The sequence below is a fragment of the Tachysurus fulvidraco genome, chromosome 11, assembly GCF_022655615.1.
Source record: "Tachysurus fulvidraco isolate hzauxx_2018 chromosome 11, HZAU_PFXX_2.0, whole genome shotgun sequence".
Classification (NCBI taxonomy): Eukaryota; Metazoa; Chordata; class Actinopteri; order Siluriformes; family Bagridae; genus Tachysurus; species Tachysurus fulvidraco.
In genome coordinates, this window is record NC_062528.1 from 3,260,264 (window position 1) to 3,278,981 (window position 18,718).

An 18,718-nucleotide genomic window follows, 5' to 3' on the forward strand; every position below is an offset into this window, starting at 1 on the left:
GGTGGTAGGTGCCACTATAATATCAACATGAATGCCAGGACCCAAGGTTTTCCAGCTGAGCATCATACAGCCTTCACTGGTATGCCTCCTTCCCATAGTCCAAACCATCTCATGTTGTCATTGCTATTGTAGGCACTTTCAATGGTAGACTACCATCAGCATAGGCACTCTGACTGTTCTGCATCTGCACAGCGCTGTGCAAAGCAAGCTGTGATGATTTGTGTGTTCTGACTCCTTTCCATCAGATATACAGTAGCGTTATCTTTTCCAGCAGTTTGTGCTACAATAGCACTTCAGTGGGATCAGATAAGGTGGGCTAGCTTCATTTCCTAGGCACATCAGTTAGCCTATGGAACCTATGACCCTGTCACTTGTTCAACAGTTAGACCCCTTTCGGTAGATACTAACCACTGCATACTGGGAACACTCTACAAGATCTGCTTTTTTGAAGTTGTTCTAAACCAACAGTCGGGTAGCCACCACAATTTGGAGCTTGTCAAAGTCACTTATGCGCCTTTTCCACCGAGGCAGTTTGAGTGCTGGTTCGGAGCCAGAGCCTAATTTAGAACCAGTTCTTTCTTTTTCGACAGCCAAAGCACCGGCTCTGAACCAGGAAAAGTGGTTCTTAAGTAGCACCAAATCGTTGCTGGTCTAGACTTAAGAACCGCTTAGACTAAAGAATCCTTTGTGTCAGGAGCTGTGAGCGGGCCTACTGTTAGCGCATTTGATAATGTACCTTAAGTATACTAATGTTTAATACACTTTTACTTTACCGCGATATAATACATTATCAGCACACATGATAGTAGCTAGCTACATGCTAAGGCTAACGTTTTTCTGTGTTAATGATAAAATAATGTTACGTACTTTCTCGCTTACAACCTCCCTTTATACAGATTACACGGAGCTGCACGTACACGTCGGATTCGCCGCGTTTGGATGCCAATGTAGGTTCACAAAGCCATGAGCATTAACAGTAAAGCAACATCCGCCATTGTTGTTGTTGTGTTTGTGTTTGCCGCTGCTGCGCTAACGTTGCTGCACTGGGAAACGTGAGACGTACAATATACAGTGACGTCAGACTCGGCTCTGTGATGCTCTCTAACCGAAGGAAAGGCAAACCGGTTCTTAGAAGGTTCGCCAGTGGAACCAACTTTGAACCAGCACCAGCACTAGCTCTGAACCAGCACCCGGTTCTTTTTGGTGGAAAAGGGGCATTAGATCCTTATGCTTTCCCATGTTTCCTGCTTCCTATGCATTCAGTATGGTTAAGGCTTTTTAGCTTCCTAAAACAATTATATGTGTTCTCAACAAACCCTTTATATTTTCCTCTCTAGAGACAACCAAAGATTCCTTAACTGTTCTAGATTCGAGAGTTGTTTCTAAGAGTGTACCGTAGCACAGACAAAAAGTACATAACAGGGAACAGTTCCGTAGAGTTCCAGTTCCGCCAACCTGACACCACAAGCAGTCCTGAGCTTCTCCGCAGCGAGCAAATCGAGGTCAGCTGATGAGCAACGACACGGCAGATAAAAGAGTGATTGATCAAGGCGATAGAATCCCCGAGGGGGTGAAGAGGGGAACAAGCGAGACACGGAAACTCTGCGACGTTAACCGTGCGGCTCGGAATCGCTTCCATGATGACCGCTATCATTTATCTCACTACACACACACATCACATAATACAGCAACTGCAGATCCTCTTCACACAGTGAGGTTTCATTCACACACAAGGTGTTGATGAATTTTCTAAAACAGCAGCTCTGGCAGTGGTAAAGCTGCACATCACAGGTTTATATAATGCACTTGTTTTAACATGGGAAACTGTACAAAGCTTTTTTGTTTAAGGTTTTTTTAGTGTTTAGTGATGGTAACAGTAATGTGTGTAACACGACACGACACATCACCGCATCATTAATTATTTGCCTTGGTGTCGACTGTATGTTATTTCATATATAGCAGTTTTTGCGATATTTTAAACGTTAACTTTCCGTCTAAAGCAACGCTATGAACAGCGATGATGAATCAGAGAGCTCATTTGCATAATTGTATGACATCACTCTGCACACTGCACCAAGGCTAATGAGGAAAAGCTGCAGGTTTTTATCGTCTTAATAAAGAGATTCTTATCCGTGTTAAAAACAAAGGAGTAAATAATCTCGGGTGAAAATGAATCTTCGGTCCTCGCCTCGTCCTTCAGCCGTAATCGTGACCCTCGTAATGAAGCGTAATTGTGATCGATTCAGCAATTTTTCCTCTCCTGAGATGTTTCTCGTCACAGAGCTGACTTTAATATCCGACCATTACGCCTCATACATATTTATGACCTCGAATTGTATAAGAAGTGTGTTTGGGAGGTTCTGAATGAATTATGCTAATTTTCAGTCTTCGGTATTGCTTTCTTTGATATATTCCGTCTGAAGCCTGAGAGAGGGTTATTAGGACATGTTTTTCTGACATGGACAGACAATGGAGGGGGAAAAAAATAGACAGAATATAATTTCATTGCTGTGTTCACTATTGACACTGTTTCTGAGGCAAACATTTTAGATTTTCTCTTCAAAAAAAAAAAGCAAAATAAAATTCAAATAATACATTTTATACACAAAGTAAAAAACGTAAAAATGTTCTTGTACTTATTTACTGTAATTATTATTTACAGCATTATTGCTGTAATGTGTTTTTATTTATTTTTTTTACTTTGAAATCATAAATACATCTTAAAAGTGTACAAAAGTAAGAAGCTACTAGAGACCAGAACTTGAGACGATAACGCAGATTGGTGTGATGAAGCCGAGTTACAGTACAGTTACCTCCTTAAATTTGACCTCTGTTTCTGGAGACTCACCAAATCAACGACCAATCAGAATCCAGCATCATACTATAACAACATTCATTCGTTCATTCATTCATTTTCTACCGCTTATCCGAACTACTCGGGTCACGGGGAGCCTGTGCCTATCTATTAATTCTAATTGATATTTGATTTAATACATTTAGAAATAACATCAGCTCAGAACAATTTTTCCCATTGTTCATCATTTCCAAACAAACGACACAGTATTATGAACAACGGCTATGCTAATTTTTCTGCCACCCAGTGGCATCCAAAGATTGTACCAGCTTCAGCTGTGTTCTGCTTCAATTCTGCAAGATTTGGGACCTGCGGTGAGAAGACGCCAACCCTGTGAGGATCCTGAGGCATTTAGAGATGTGCCAGCAGTTATCACAGTTTATAATCACACCCTGCAGTGTCACCCAAATGAGGACGAGTTTCACTTTTGAGTCGGTTCCTCTCAAGGTTTCTTCCTCTTCCATCTAAGGGAGTTTTTCCTCACCACAGTCACCTCAGGCTTGTTCATTAGGGATAAATACAAACACACTTAAATATGTCTAATATAAATCATAAACTTTTTGTACTATTTATGTTCTGTAAAGCTTCTTTGCGACAAAGTGCTATACAAATAAAACTGAATTGAATTGAACTGGTCTAATGTGTGACTCCATATGAACTTGTGGGAACGTTTCCGCTTTCCGTCAGGCTCCAAACTGGTGACTGAACACTCGACAAATTCTCTAACAAAGCGTCACGTTGGCACTTTTATTTTTAGACCCGTTCCTCCTCGCTCTCAATCACAAAATATATAGATATGTATGAAACGATTTAAAACAAATAGCCTTTAGAGCCGAACTTGTAGTTGTGGAGAAACGTCAAGCGATAATTCTGAGCTTCAGGGATGGAAATAGAATAGAGCACGGAGAACACGAGTCGGGTAATTATGGCATGAATATAGTCATTCTGTGTAGAGTCATAGCTTGGGGGGAGAGAGAGATAGAGAGAGAGAGAGAGAAATAAAAGGAGAGGGAGAGAGAAGGAGAGGGAGAGAGAGAGGGTTGGGGAAGAGATGAATAGCTTGTCTGGTTAGGGAGGGCAGCATGGAAAGGTATAGAAGCTGGAAAAAGTACAAAAAGAGATCTCTTGTGTAGCGTAGAGGAGCATTAAGAGACGTCAGATGATGTAATTATTATTTATTTTTTTTAGCAAAACGTAAAAAAAGTTACAAACATAAGAGTCACAAACCGTAACTGTTAATTTATTACTGTTTTTTTCTTCTTCTTTAAAATATGAGCAGCACTGATGCCGCTGCAGCAGATATTCTGTTATATGATAAGCGTATTAACACACTTCTTATAAAACATCATCGTTTCTATAGTAACAGCTCATGGAAGGAGTCTCCACTGTCAGCGTTAAAGCTGCGACTTTTTTTTTTTTACGTCATCAGAACGCATTTTCGTCCGAGTTACGAATCTAAAGTCTTATTTTTTTTTTAAACTTACGGATTCGATTTTTTTAAATATTTTATTTTAAGTGTTGTATTGTGGAAAAAAAAACCCCAACATCCTGTGTTTCAATATGAATCCAGTCAGTATTCAGTCAGTAGCTGTCAGTGGACCTCAGTGTATCAATGGGAAACGAATATCAGAGTTTAAACTACACTAATCTATTAACTAATGAATCAGTGGACAAAACAATAAAGAGTACAAAAATAAGGATTAAGGACTAAATCCAGCGTGTGTATCATTTTTTAAGCCGGATCATTCCAACTGATCCACGACGTTGTTCCAGAGGTGAACAGACTGAACCGGAATCTCATCTAATATAAATCTGGCTAACTACGAGTCCGACGTCGATTAGCAAACCTGCGGTAAAAATGGCACAGAGATGAGACGGTGGTGTGAGAGTGGAGTACGAGAGAAAAATAGGTCTGTTCTGTTCCCAGATTGCCTGCTGACATTTCAGGAACCATTTCAGGAACCATTTCAGGAACCATGTGACAAAGGTTTTAATCGGCTTGATGATCTGCTGGCTGGCGTGATGCTCCCTGCAGTATCGCGTCTCAGGCGTGAGCAGATATGAACGTGTGTGTGTGTGTGTGAGGGAGGTTGGAGGAAGTGGACTCGTTAGCATGACGGTCGTCAACGCAGCTGCATGATTAATGTGATTCTAAGCTGCTTAGACTTCTCCCATCTGGCTTTAGTGTTTATAGAATCATACACAGAGGTCTGTTGACCACTCACACGCATACACACACACACACACACACACACACACGGGGGTGGAGCTTGATCGAAAGAAGGGAAGGGCCACCAACAATGATAATCCTCTGTAATCTGGTTTTATGGACTATTAAGGCCCCATTATGTATTCTCAGCAGCTTTACAGTGGTGAGACAGATTGAGAGAGAGAGAGAGAGAGAGAGAGAGAGAGAGAGAGAGAGAGAGAGAGTGAGAGAGACAGAGAGAGAGCGCAAGTCATTAAGAAGTTTGATTTTAGTGTTGAAATGATACAGAAGCATTAAAGAACCAAGGAACTGAACTGAAAACATCTCCAATTACGAACCTGTAATATTCAGAGAATCTGGACTTGTAGAATCCAGAACCTAGAAAAAAAAACCTGAACTTCTCTGTGAGACTCTCAACCTCCAAAGAACCTGCAAGACTCAAAGCGGTAGAAACTCGTGCAAACAACAAGGACAATTCAAAACCTCAGCATGTTCAGAGAACTAGCAAGACCTAGAACCTAGAAGGCATCTTCAGGCCAACGGAGATAACATCTGAGATTCAGTACTTGCAACACTCAGGACTTCGCAGGTTCAGAAACTCATAGATTCAGAACGCTTGATATTCAGAATTTGCACCAATCAGAAGTTCCAAAATGCAAAGATTCAGGAAAAAAGAGAGATTCAGAACATCTGAGATTCAGTACTTGCAACACTCAGGGCTTCCCAGGTTCAGAAACTCAGCCATTCAGAACATCTGAGAAGAAGTACTTGCACAACTTGGACCTACAGTAGAAGGCATTCAAAAGATGACTTCTAGAAGAGACGTTGTGTTCAAGTTGGCAGCAGTTCCACCTCGTGCTCAGTCCACATGTTGACCAGGTCGGTGTTTTTGATGCAACAAATTATGACACTGACGCCACCTACTGGGCTGGAGGCTTCGGTCTCATATCAGTTTTGCGTGTGTGGGAATAAATAAAAATATCTGTAAACATGTTAACAGAGCCTGTGTTCTCTGTAGATTAACAATACCCATCATGCATCTGTCTGCCCCACAGTCACTGATTTGCCGGCGGTCACCTGATCGTGGAAGGAAAAGCGCATTTATTCCGGCTCACTGCTCCCAAGCAGCGCTCATTTTTCCACAAATTTAGTCAAGTGTTCCTGGAAGCCAGGAAGAAAAAAAAATCATTTTAAATGAGCTGGAACATTTTAGTGAGAGACTTTTTGCGAGGCGAGCGGGGGCATTTTGTGATGAACGGCACGATGAGGGCCAGATGACGGAATACGAAGCGTACAATTATCTCCCATTCACTTCTCCTGCTATTACACAGAGTCAAAGGGGCCTGCACTTGATCTGAATATAACTTCTTACTAATGCATTCCGTCAAGACGGGTGGGTTATTCACGGCGCAACACACACACACACACACACACACACAAAAAAAAACATCTGTGCCATCCGTTCATACTGTAGCTGCCAGATCTTTACTTGTATTTTTTTTAATCGTGTCACAGTTTCTAACACTAGTACAATATTTCAAAAACATTTTTTTTAACACTGGAGACTCCTATAAATTCTGGAAAAAATAAAAATAAAATAATTAATTAATCTGTTTGTGCGAGTGTCATCCTTTTATACTGTAGCTGTAAGTTTTTTTTTGTTATTTTTTTTGGTCACACTACTACAGTATTCCAGTATTGACACTGGAGATTCCTTCGATAAAATGCTGAATAAATAAATAAATAAATAAATAAATAAATAAATAAATAGTCCATATGTGCAAATATCATCTGTTTATATTGTAGTTTGTTTTTATTTAATTTTATTTTTTAATTGTGCCACAGTTTTTAACACTAGTATAGTGTTCCAGGAAATATTATTGACACTGGAGATAAATTCAGAAAAAAAAAAATTAAAAAAATAAATAAATAAATAATTAGTCCATTCGTGCAAGTTTATTTATTTATTTATTTTTTGGTCATGCAACAATTTCTAACACTAATACAGTATTCCACTTGAGAATGAATGAATGAATGAATGAATGAATGAATAAATAAATAAATAAATAAATAAAGAGTCCATTTGTGCGAGTGTCATTTGTTATTGTAGCTGCATGGGTTTTTCCCCCACACTATTACGGTATTCTATTAAACCTCCTTAGACAAAACTTAACCTTCTCTATGATTTCTATGAACAGAGGATCCTAAAAATTGCTGTGAGGATGTAACTATTTACTATGTATAGAAACTAGATCACAGATTCATGTACTATATTTATCTGGCAAAAGTTTTTTCCCCCGCTGATTTCTATTTCTCTAGCCCAAGGTCGATCCACTGGGAGAACAGACCTAGCGTTTTTCTGTCCTTTGAGGACACGTAAAAAATGCTTCTGATCTAAAAACGAGATTGCTCCTGCAGTTTTCATGCAAGGGCATATGGGAAGGAAAGGGAAGGTGTATCTATGTGTGTGTGTGTGTGTGTGTGTGTGTGTGTGTGTGTGTGTGTTAAATACACACACCACTGCAGTATCTGCCCAAATCTTCTATTTATATCAAGAATCTAAATTTATTGGGATGCTGTTCAGAGCAACATATCAAGGTAACACTTTCACACTCAGAATGATTTCGGAATCGTTTAGGGGCGATGGCTTACGATTGAATTCCACCCGAGACGTATATCAAGTTGTTCTGTACCATTCCATGCATCACTTTTGTGTTTCGGGAAAAAAAAAAGGTTCTGTCCTCTTATATGTTCCACTCTTCGTGGATTTTTTTAGTTCCAACACACAACAAAGAAGATTCCCGAAACATCGTACAGGAATAGCTGCAAACAACGAGCTGTTCAATAGAACAGAGAATCGAGGCTTGGGACATTGTGTGGTTTTAAGATAATACAGCATTACTTCAGCAGAGAGAAGATTTTATTTGACTTCATCAACGACTCATTGTGCCAGCTCGCTAATAAGCCTTTCCCTGACCTGAAACAGAAAGACACGTGACAAGCTCGACCAATCACGTTACTTCAACTTTCAAAACTGAATCAGCTCAAGGGATCGGCTCCGTTTTCACACTTCACTGAATGTTTCACAAAAAAAAAAAAAGAAAAGAAAATTGAGCACCGTGTTCGTTCGTGCTAGCGGTTATTGTCCAGGGTCTCAGCACATGAGTATAACAGACTGATTGTTCAGTCAGCTGGATAAAAGAAAAGGGAAATAAGTGGACGTTGGATACCGAGGTCACTTATACACTGCGCTTGTCACAAAGAATATAAAGTCACAACAATGAACACTGGAGACTGCGAGTGCAAAATAAAACACTTTGTTTTCCGATCCTATTTCACGTTATTTTCACGAATGACAAATCCATTATATTGTAATAATAAATGAATAAATCATTCAGCGGTGTGAAATTTGCTGCCGAAATTAATTCATCAATGAAAAGCTCACATGTTAAATATACGTCCATGTTGCTACAGAAACGAAGATCTGTAGTTACAAACTAGATAAGCCTATAAAATAAATCATCGATAAAACACAAACTCTCATTACAAAAGCAAAATGTTTCTGGCAAACAGAATAATTTGCCAGAATAAAGTTCACAGTAGGTCATCAGTAGTTTGCTACAAACCTAATTTGCACATGAATATATAAACTTGTGGCAAATTTGTGGTAACCTAATAGGTTTAACACAACTAATTTTTTTAAGGGACTTGGTTTAAAAAGTTTATGCCCCTTCACAGCGCTAGTCAGAAATATGTAATAGTACTACCTAGTAGCTTTGCTAGTTGACAGACCTTTAGACCAATCAGAGTCAAGAATTACAAGAATACATAATATTATAGTCAATATAGTCTGATCTAGTAATTAATATAAAAAGGAGGAGCGATGCAATTTATCTGCATTACATTCGAACAGAAATCTGAAAAAGTTATATACTGTAAAGACGCATTACATTCTTTGTCCCATCCCTGAAAATTTTTGCTTAGCTTGACAAGAAAGAAAGTTCTGTTGCTTTTCTGAGATTTAATAAAGCCAGGCTCGCCTATGGCAAGATGGAGGAACTTTCGAATATCAATGGCCATAATCTGATTCTCCTCCAGTCTCATTTTCAACTAGGAACTATTGTGCATATATAGATAAAACTACTCTGAAGGGGATGAATGAAAAAATAAAAGTGCAATAATTTCAAGATCAGATTGATGATGTTACTCCTACACATACAAACGATATTGCCTACGTTAACGTATATTGATGTTTCCAATTCTGACATGATTTTAAATATGGCAGGATCTGAGGCTCACTCAACAACCTCGATGAAATTATAGACTCATCAAAATGCAGAAGCCGCTCAAAATAAACCTCATCAACTGAAACTGTAAACCGTTTTCACATGACACGCCTTGTGTGTGTGTGTGTGTGTGTGTGTTATGAGAGGGAGAAGTCATCGTGTCAAGTTATTGTGTGTTTTTCCCTCCTTTTGTCGACTCATGTATCATGACTCATATGACTCCAACAATGACATTGTTTACAAATTAGTCTTTGAGTCAACTCTTGTAGGTTTAGATTTTTTCCCCCATTTATAAACCTATTTATGTAGTAAATGAACTTACTCTTGCAATTAAATAAAATCAACATACTTCCCTGGAAACATTTTCAACATTTTTTCTGTTATTTCACATGACTCCTGAGTCATGTATTTGGCTCTCAGCTGTGTGCATGAGGGAAGTGTATTATTGAAAGTCACCATTCATAAAATATATAAGTATATATTTATCTATTTAATGAAAATCGGTCTTTCAATTAAAGTTCATACACCATAACAGCAATGCAGAAATGAAAAGCAAAAACAAATACTTTTTTTTAACACATTTTTTTACACTCATTTACACATAGATTAAAACTTCGGGATTATAAGGAAAAGTAAGAATTTATCAAATACAAAACTAAGGCACTATTTAAGTCAAGAGGACAAAGAAGCACATGGCAAAATATTGCAAACTTTATTTAATTTTAAGAAAAAAATGGAAAGAAAAGAATCAAATCTTATTGGTCAGTGAATCAAATTAACTGACTCTCTATTCTGAATGCACTGTAGCATCTCTCTCTCTGTGTGTGTGTGTGTGTGTGTGTGTGTGTGTGTGTGTGTGTGTGTGTGTGTGTGTGTGTGTGTGTGTGTTTGAGTGGGGTCCATGCTAACAAATAGACAAAAGCTAAGAAACAGCCGGGGGATACACAAATCACCACATGTAGGTCATAACCTTCATCAACTGCAGCAACAGAATATTAATGAAACCAGATAGATAGAAGATACACACACACACACACACACACACACACACACACACACACACACACACACACACACACACACACAAACACACACACACACCTATCTTGTTCAACCCACACAATTTTATCAAAATTAAAAGCTAAGCCAACTTTAACCACTTTTCTAAAGAGATTTACCACATAATGGAAAGTTAGCATTTCCAAACCAGTTTTAGCAGCACAATGTTATTTTGTTAACAAATCGAATCGAACAGAAAGCTAGCAGGCTATTCTATTATTAAATTAATTAGTAAATTAGTAAATTATTTTTTACTAATTTAAGTGTAAACTATTAGGCTTTATTATGTATAAATGTTACTTTACTAAACAAGTCATTTTAGCAAACTACTTTATTTATAAATGGTTACCATGACAACTGAAAACATTTTAGTACCTGAATGTTAGCTTGCTGATTATTAAAGTTATTGCTTTAGTAATAAACATTTTCCTTGCTAATCTATCAATGCAGCTTTTTTTGACCGTTAGCTTACTAATGGATTAAAGCACTAATTCATCAAAAGCAACCTGTTGCCATGAATGTTAGCTTGCTTGTTCATTACACCACTTTAGCTATGCAAATCTGATTGCTAACCTGTTTGTTTATAGTAAGAATACAAAAATAAATCATATAATCAATGTCCAATATAGCATGGGTTTGTAACAATACAATAATAGCTATATACTGTACAATGTACAATAATAGCTATATAGTTATTTAAAATTAGCTTAGCATTAGTACTGAGTGATAAGCATGGCTTTCACATTGTTCCCTAAATCTGTTTTCCTTGTCTCTATTACATTTGCAGATCAGAAGGCGACAGAGTCTCTGAATTTAGATTTGGTGTCATTTTTATTTGCGAGTTTTCACATTCCCTCCCGTGAAAAGTCACACTTCAGCTTGTTTAATTGGCGCACGTGTGAGACGGAGAATTCAACGTTAATATTCGGCGTGAAGATGAACATCAGCTCATGAGTCAGATCTCTCAAATTCGCTAAGGAGAAAAACAAGATGCGAATTTTAGACAATCGAAGGCAGAGCTGTGTGGAGTATTCTTCTGGACGAGGAGCTTGCTCGAGCTCAGACCAAGACGAACAAGCCGAACATCTCTAAAGTGACACGTAATCAATTGATGTTTCATCTGTGGTGAGATGATGTATCATCCCTCTGAAAAATACAATTCACTATGGCAACCACATGGAGTCTACGATTACTTTAGGAGCTCTTATACATTTGTTAATCGAATGATTTGTTTCACGCTAGTTATCCTAGAAACTGGTCTAACTAATTAGCTCACAAAAGCTAGCTCTAGCCTTCTAAAATTAGCCTAAACACCAAGTTGGATTCTAAGAAGGGAAACTTCAGGACTAAAGCGAGGATAAACAGGTGTGAAGAACCTTCTCTTGAAGGAAACCTGACACATGAATATCAAAACTCCTACTCATTTCGAAAAACGATGATTAAACCCAACTGCTATTGCTATGTTATTCTTTCTGTTGTTTATTTGATTATTTAATTTAATTGAATAGAGGGAATGAGGGAAAATGTAAAAGAAAAAACTGGACAAAAACAAACTGAGAGCCTGAGCATGTTAGCTTGTGAAAATAGCAGCATTGCACTTCACATGTCTTTCAAACACACAACGTCTGGAGACGTCTAATTTAGCCCACCGTCCTCCTTGGTATGCTAACGTTACAAAGGGGAAGAAATTCTATACCAAGGTCTGGAAAACACCCACACACACATAGACCTAGCGAGAAGATGACATACAGTCTATAAAGAGAAGCTAGCAACATGCAGCACTTATCAAAAAGTGTTTTATTTTCAGTCCACCATCTCTCAGTAAACACCAAACAATCAAACTAGCAACAAGTAAATGGTGAGCTAGAACATTAGCCTTCATGCTAGCTAGCATGCCAGTGTCTGTATGTCTTTATCATACAGTATAATACACAGTATTCATTAGATAACTAGCTATTAGCCTACCCAAATATATATAAAATATATACTAATTGTTGGATAGATAAATATCAAGTTTCTAGTCATTTGAGAATAATAGATATTAAATATTAAAGACATTATCAGCCAAAATTTTCTGTGTAGCCACAGCTGGAGCTAACTAAGTAGCTCGAAATCACTAGACAGCATAATATATTTTATAAAATTATCTATATTTTTCTGGATACTATTATCAGATAGTTAGTCATCAGGCTAATCCTTAGCAGATAATATATTCATATATAAGGCTATCAGTATAGTATTTTACAGTCTCTGCTAATTGAAGCTAATAGCCTGCTAGCTAGATATCTGATTACTATGAGTTTATAATTAGCCCAGCAGCTAGTTAGCTATTTTAAAATAACTGTTTATTATTTATTATTGAGTAGAGTTTTATTTAGTAAATTCTAAGTACTTTGCTTGCTTGGTATTTACCTTCATTATTACGTAAGTAGCTAGCAGGCTAATTATTAAACACTGCATATGATGGCTTGTATTCATACTAACTCGAGTACAGTGACAAATTTGGAAGATACTGACTCAAATATGAGCGTCTGAAAATAACCACAGGCGCTTGCAATACACCTCACACACACACACACACACACACACACACACACACACACACACACACACACACACACACACATCTGATTTAGCCAGCCCTGGAGACGGTTGAGTCCTCCTTGGTATTCAAACGTTATGAAGATGAAACTCAAAACTGGGCCTGGAATAGTGTACAGACACACACGTTACAGGAGTAAGGCATAATCTGCCCCTCCTTACCCTCTTTAAACCACCATTTTTGTGTATTAAGCAACCCTCAACCCTGCTTTTGAGATGTTGCAGCTGTTCCAAGCTAAAATAGTGTTGGTGTGAGTTAAAGCAAGCAAACAAGCAAAAGTGACAGTGCATTCTGTTAAAAAACCTCGAGTCGAAACCGTTAACTTGTTTAATTAAACATGCTAATGAGGTGTGTGGTGATGTTAGCATGTGCTTATTATAGCTAACAAAGATAAACAGTGAGACTTTTACTCTGTGAAGTGCATACAAAAGTGGAACTGGACTACACACACACACACACACACACAGACACACACAAACTATCAGGACATTAAACATGTTATGGAAAGGGAAATGAGGAAGGGGGTCACGTGATCAGTCACATGACCTTTTTGATCTCTCTGCAGTCCTGTCACGACTCGGTTCTTACACCTGTCACTCGACTGTGAAATGGAGACAGGAAGAAAGAACAGATTTTCTCTGCCGCTTCTTGCAAACCCGCTCTCACGCACACACACACACACACACACACACTACAAATGGAGTCATACTCATGCCATTAATGATAATGCTAAAAGAGCTAGCTGCTAGTTTTTGTTCCTGGTTTTGGTCTGAACAGCTATGTTGAAGGGAATAACTTGTTAGCTTGCTAAAGCTGTACCATTGGTTGTGATTTCACTAGCTAGTTCAAATTTATACTATCTGGCTAGCTATGGCTCACTCGTTGCATAGTTTTTACGTCTATATATTATCTAATTGATGGTGTTCCAGCATGTACTAGCTTGCAGCTTTTTTTTCTGTAATAACTATTAAAACACAACAATTACCTTTGCCAAATCTTTATCCTTACATTTCTGTTATCCCTCACTCGTTCTTTTCTTTGTCAGAATAAAATGTCATCTTGCTAAAAGAGATAAATTTATCACTTACATTAAATCACACCTCAAACGAGGCATGAGAAAGGCCTTTTGTGCTTCAGGCTAAAAGAGAGAGAGCGAGAGAGAGAGAGAGAGAGAGAGAGAGAGAGAGAGAGAGAGAGAGAGAGAGAGATGATAGAGTGTTGTCCCCGATGGGACGGCTGAGGAGACACTGCCCTACCCATAATGCACTAGTACACATTATAAAATCACCACACAACGACACACTCGCACATCTCCTCCACCTTTATCCATTCTTCCTCCATCTTCATTTCTATTCTCAGCCTAGTTCCCTCTCTCATACGTTTAACCCTGCCCTACAACGTTAACACACACTATCATTCAGCAGTGATGATTAGACTGTGTGTGTGTGTGTGTGTGTGTGTGAGACCTCTGTTAGCCATAGCCAGAAACAGTGATACTAATTTAACATGAAAGCTACAGTATATGAACAAATAAAAATAAACATAATTAATAAGTTAGCAACCTGAATGCAAGCTAATAGCTAATAAGCTTTCTGTTGGCTAGCGTTATAATAGTAGGCTGTTGGATATCATTTAAAAGTTAAATAAAAGTATAAGTAACATGGAACTAGGACGCTAAGCAACAACCTAGCAATTATCACTTGCCATTATTATGTTATGAATGCTTGTTCAAGTTAGCTATGCTGGTTTAGCTTGCTGTTAACATGCTACTTAGCATTACAAGAGTTGTTATTGTGCTAACAACTGTTAGAAAAGCTAAAAATATAGTAAATAGCTTAGCAATTATATTTCTTATTTATTACTTTAATCAAATAAATTAGTATGTGGGGTATTAAATAATTTGCTGTTAAAAGTGGAAATAAGGTGTATGGCTCAACTACAATATCTGTATGCTAATAACAATAAAACCAAGGTTTTTTTTATAGTTTGTTGTGGTAGTGTTAGCTACAGTAAGTGTCAATTTGGTGCCCTGCAAAACTGTTTGGTTTCAGATGGCAAATAAGTGAATAAAAGTAAAGAGGTAAAATAAAAATCTGGTACTTTATACTTAACATGGTAGTTGTAAAGTGTGTAGTGTATTATTTGAGTGTGTGTGAGACAATTTTTTTTCTGGTCCTTCTTGGAAAGTTGTCCCTTGTGATCCGTGGGTAATGAGAGCTCGCTATGATGTGTATGTATAAGAGGAAAATAAGTGTGAAAACCTGGGAATGTGTGTGCATATATGTGTGTTTGTGTGTGTGAGCTAGCATCAGAAGCGTTGCATGAAATTAGCAGGTGCACCCAAGGTGCGAAATTACTTTTTGCTTGATTTCACCTATAAAGACCCTGGGTGGAAAAGTCAATGGTGCTACTTAAACCTGTTTTATACAACTCTTTTAGTGAGTGAGCTCCAGGCTAATGAGATTTGATTAGCTCCACCGCTAATCAGAGGTACTCGCAATGAACACAGTGATTTCCTTCCAGATCAAATTAAACTCCTAGGCTACAAACTCTACTGGGCTACGTCTCCTCTTTGTAACTGTATATATAACACAGACATCTGGTGTGTATTCAAATAATGCAAAGGCCCATGTGTTTAAGTCCTGATGCAGCATGAGTGTGTCACCTTGATGCTAACTCTGACAGCTGAATGATGAATGACTGAAGCTCTACAGGAGACTGGCACAAAATTGGTTCTTCACGTTACGTTGCAAGGCAGTTAATGGGGAAATTTACTTAAAAATGCTAATCAGTTTAATCAGGAGGGGTAGCTAGCAAGAGGGGAAGCAAATAATTCTAAATGCTTGCCGCTAGTATTTTATATGCGTGAGGTTTTATATATATTTATATATATATCTAGCAACAATTATATAACTGTCTATCTTTTTCTTTGTGTAATATTTAGTAATTAAAATGTAATTTATATTTATTTTATGAAAATAAAAAATATATTTTTGTTTTCGGTCAATTAGACCAATTACTTGCTAAGAAGAAAGTGACTGAAAACAGGAAGAAATACGATTTCTGTTCATTTCGTTTCGATGGCATGCGCACCTTGTTTTCTAATGCTGGTGAAAAAACAAACCCTAAAGTAATTTAAACTGGCTCTGTGAAAACAATTAAAATCTTCCCTAGCTGGAACTAATCCAACTTGGACTGGATTAAATGTGCCTACAAATTTATCCTATTAAACACCTCAAAAATCTGAGCACCGTGTCTGAACCACAGAACCTCCTCAGGTCAGATTTAAGTTGAAAGTAAACTGGTCCTTCATTAGTAGGACAGGTAACCACTCTTCATCACTGACATTTCCCATTTTACCCTCTAAGCTATGGAAGCTAAAGTTACACAATTTTCTACATCCTCTATCGCAGTGGTCCCCAACCTTTTTATCACCGTGAACCGGTCAACGCGTGATAATTTTACCGCGGGCCGGCGGGGCGGTGGAGTGGGGCGGTGGGGGTGTTGGTGTTACGTGTGTTGGAGTTGATTGTTTATATTTTAGATTATATTTTAATTTCATTGTATATAAAAATGCTTTCAAAATAAAATACAGTTACACCAAAAATGAATATAAAGTGATTTATTTACATTTTAACTAAACAGAACACTATTTCAATGAGAACCCTGAGTTTCTCTGCTACGAGACGGTTCCATCTTGGGGTAATTGGAGACACTGACACCTGAAGTGTTTTGCTTATGTCCAGTTTATTTTTTGTTGTGTTTTGTTTTGGTTGCCGTCATTGCAGAAAACCCGGCTTCACACAGGTAAGATGTCGGAAATGGCAATAGGGATCTCAGTGCTGTGGTGGCGATCTCGGGGTATTCCGCCATGACTTTAATCCAGAACACCGGCAGAGTTGTAGTCTCGAACGTAGTTTTAAGTCCGCCGTCATTTGCAATCTCCAAGAGTTGCTCTTCTTGCACAGACATGCTAGATTCGCCTGGTTTGTTGACAAATGGGTCGCGGATCCATTCCTTACCAGTTCGTGGGTCTTTTGTGGTTGGGAAGTAGCGAAGTCTCTTTTCGAACTCTTTTAAAAGCAAAGACAGGTGATCGTGCACCAACTGGGTGAGTGAATGCTCAGGCTCAGTCTCACCTTAAATCCCCGCTAATGTCTGAAACATGTCCAAAATGCCTCTGTTCACGTACCGTCCCCACAACTCCAGTTTGGCTTTAAATGCAGCTACTTTGTCTGCCAACTTGAAAACAGTTGTCATTTTCCCCTGAAGGGACAGATTGAGTTCATTGAGCAGACTGAATATGTCACACAGGTAAGCCAGTTTTGCGACCCACACCTTGTCACTGAAATGTGCTGCCAGCGGTGACTTCTTTTCTGAGAGAAATCTTTGCAATGGCTCTCGTAATTCGATTACTCTGGTTAGCGATTTTCCTCTGGATAACCATCTTATTTCTGTGTATAAGAGAAGGCATCTGTGCTCTGCGTGCATCTCCTCACAAAACTGCTCAAACAGGCGTGAGTTAAGGGCGGGTGCTTTGATGTGGTTAATAACTTTAACGACAGCAATCGATACGCTGTTAAATTCCGGTGACATTTTTGGCTTGCCAGCATTTCCCTGTGAATGATACAATGCGTAGATTCACTCTCAGGTACAACCTCCTTAATCCGAGCAGTTAAACCTGACAGTCGTCCGGTCATGGCAGCAGTTCCGTCTGTGCATATGCCAACACAAAAGGACCATATTAGTTGTCCTGATATATAACCATCCAGTGACTTGAACAGTTCTGCTCCTGTGGTGTTGGTTGGCAAAGATAGTGCACATAACAAATCCTCATGCACATCCTCCTGATATAGATATCGCACATAAACAAGTAGTATTGCCTCGTTGTCGATATCTGTAGATTCGTCAACCTGGACTGCATACCACGGTGATGTATTAATCCTCTCCAACAATTGTGTCTTCGGCTATTTCCTCAATGCGCCTAGTCACAGTGCTAGCTAACAAAGGCACATGTGCTATCTTTTCCACAGCAGCCTCTCCTAGAAGTTCAAATGTCTTTAGTTGAGGGCAAGATCAATTCTTCACCGATAGTGAATGGCTTTTTAGCCTTAGCAATACGGTTAGCCACCAAATATGATTCTCTCAGTGCATTCTCCTTTATTGATGTGTTGGCCCTCATAAATTTCTTCTGTCCTTCGTGTTCCCGTTTTTTTCTTTCAAAATACTCCAGGGGGCTTGTCTTTTAAACCCGGGTGTTTGGCGTTCAAGTGGCGAAGCAGTTTTGAGAGCTGATTTGGAGAGCTATGCAGAGCGACGTTGGTGTGTGGGAATCTCCTGTCCCGATAAATCCATATTTTAAGTAGCACTCATGGTATTATCTGTTAAAAGTTTTATGTTTCTTTGATGTTGAAGGCTCTTCTGTCTCTTCACTGGGCCTTTTCTTTTTCCCAAGGAAACCTTCTAATGTCGTCTGTTTTGTGCTAATTTTTGCTAATGTGTAGCTAATTTGCTAATTTTGCTAAACATGTAGATCAAGCACTATTTTGCACATGGTGTGGCTTTAGGTTACGTCTCTCATGTACACCTAGCATTATTTTGCGCATGGTGCGGCTTTAGGCTACGTCTCTCATGTACACCTAGCATTATTTTGCGCATGGTGAGGCTTTAGGCTACGTCTCTCAGCTCCCGGTTAACCTGTGGTCCAT

General features: G+C 38.5%; 1 protein-coding gene and 1 long non-coding RNA gene across 2 annotated transcripts in view; one reads left to right on the forward strand and one right to left on the reverse strand.

Moving 5' to 3' along the window:
- igsf11 (immunoglobulin superfamily member 11) overlaps nucleotides 1–18,718 on the reverse strand; it is a 77,589-nt gene that overhangs the window by 25,739 nt on the left and 33,132 nt on the right. The gene's annotated exons all lie outside the window — the stretch shown is intronic.
- Nucleotides 5,752–6,672, forward strand: LOC113637945. The gene is made up of 2 exons (XR_007144302.1): nucleotides 5,752–5,942; nucleotides 6,119–6,672. It is a non-coding gene; the product is annotated as an uncharacterized LOC113637945 (long non-coding RNA).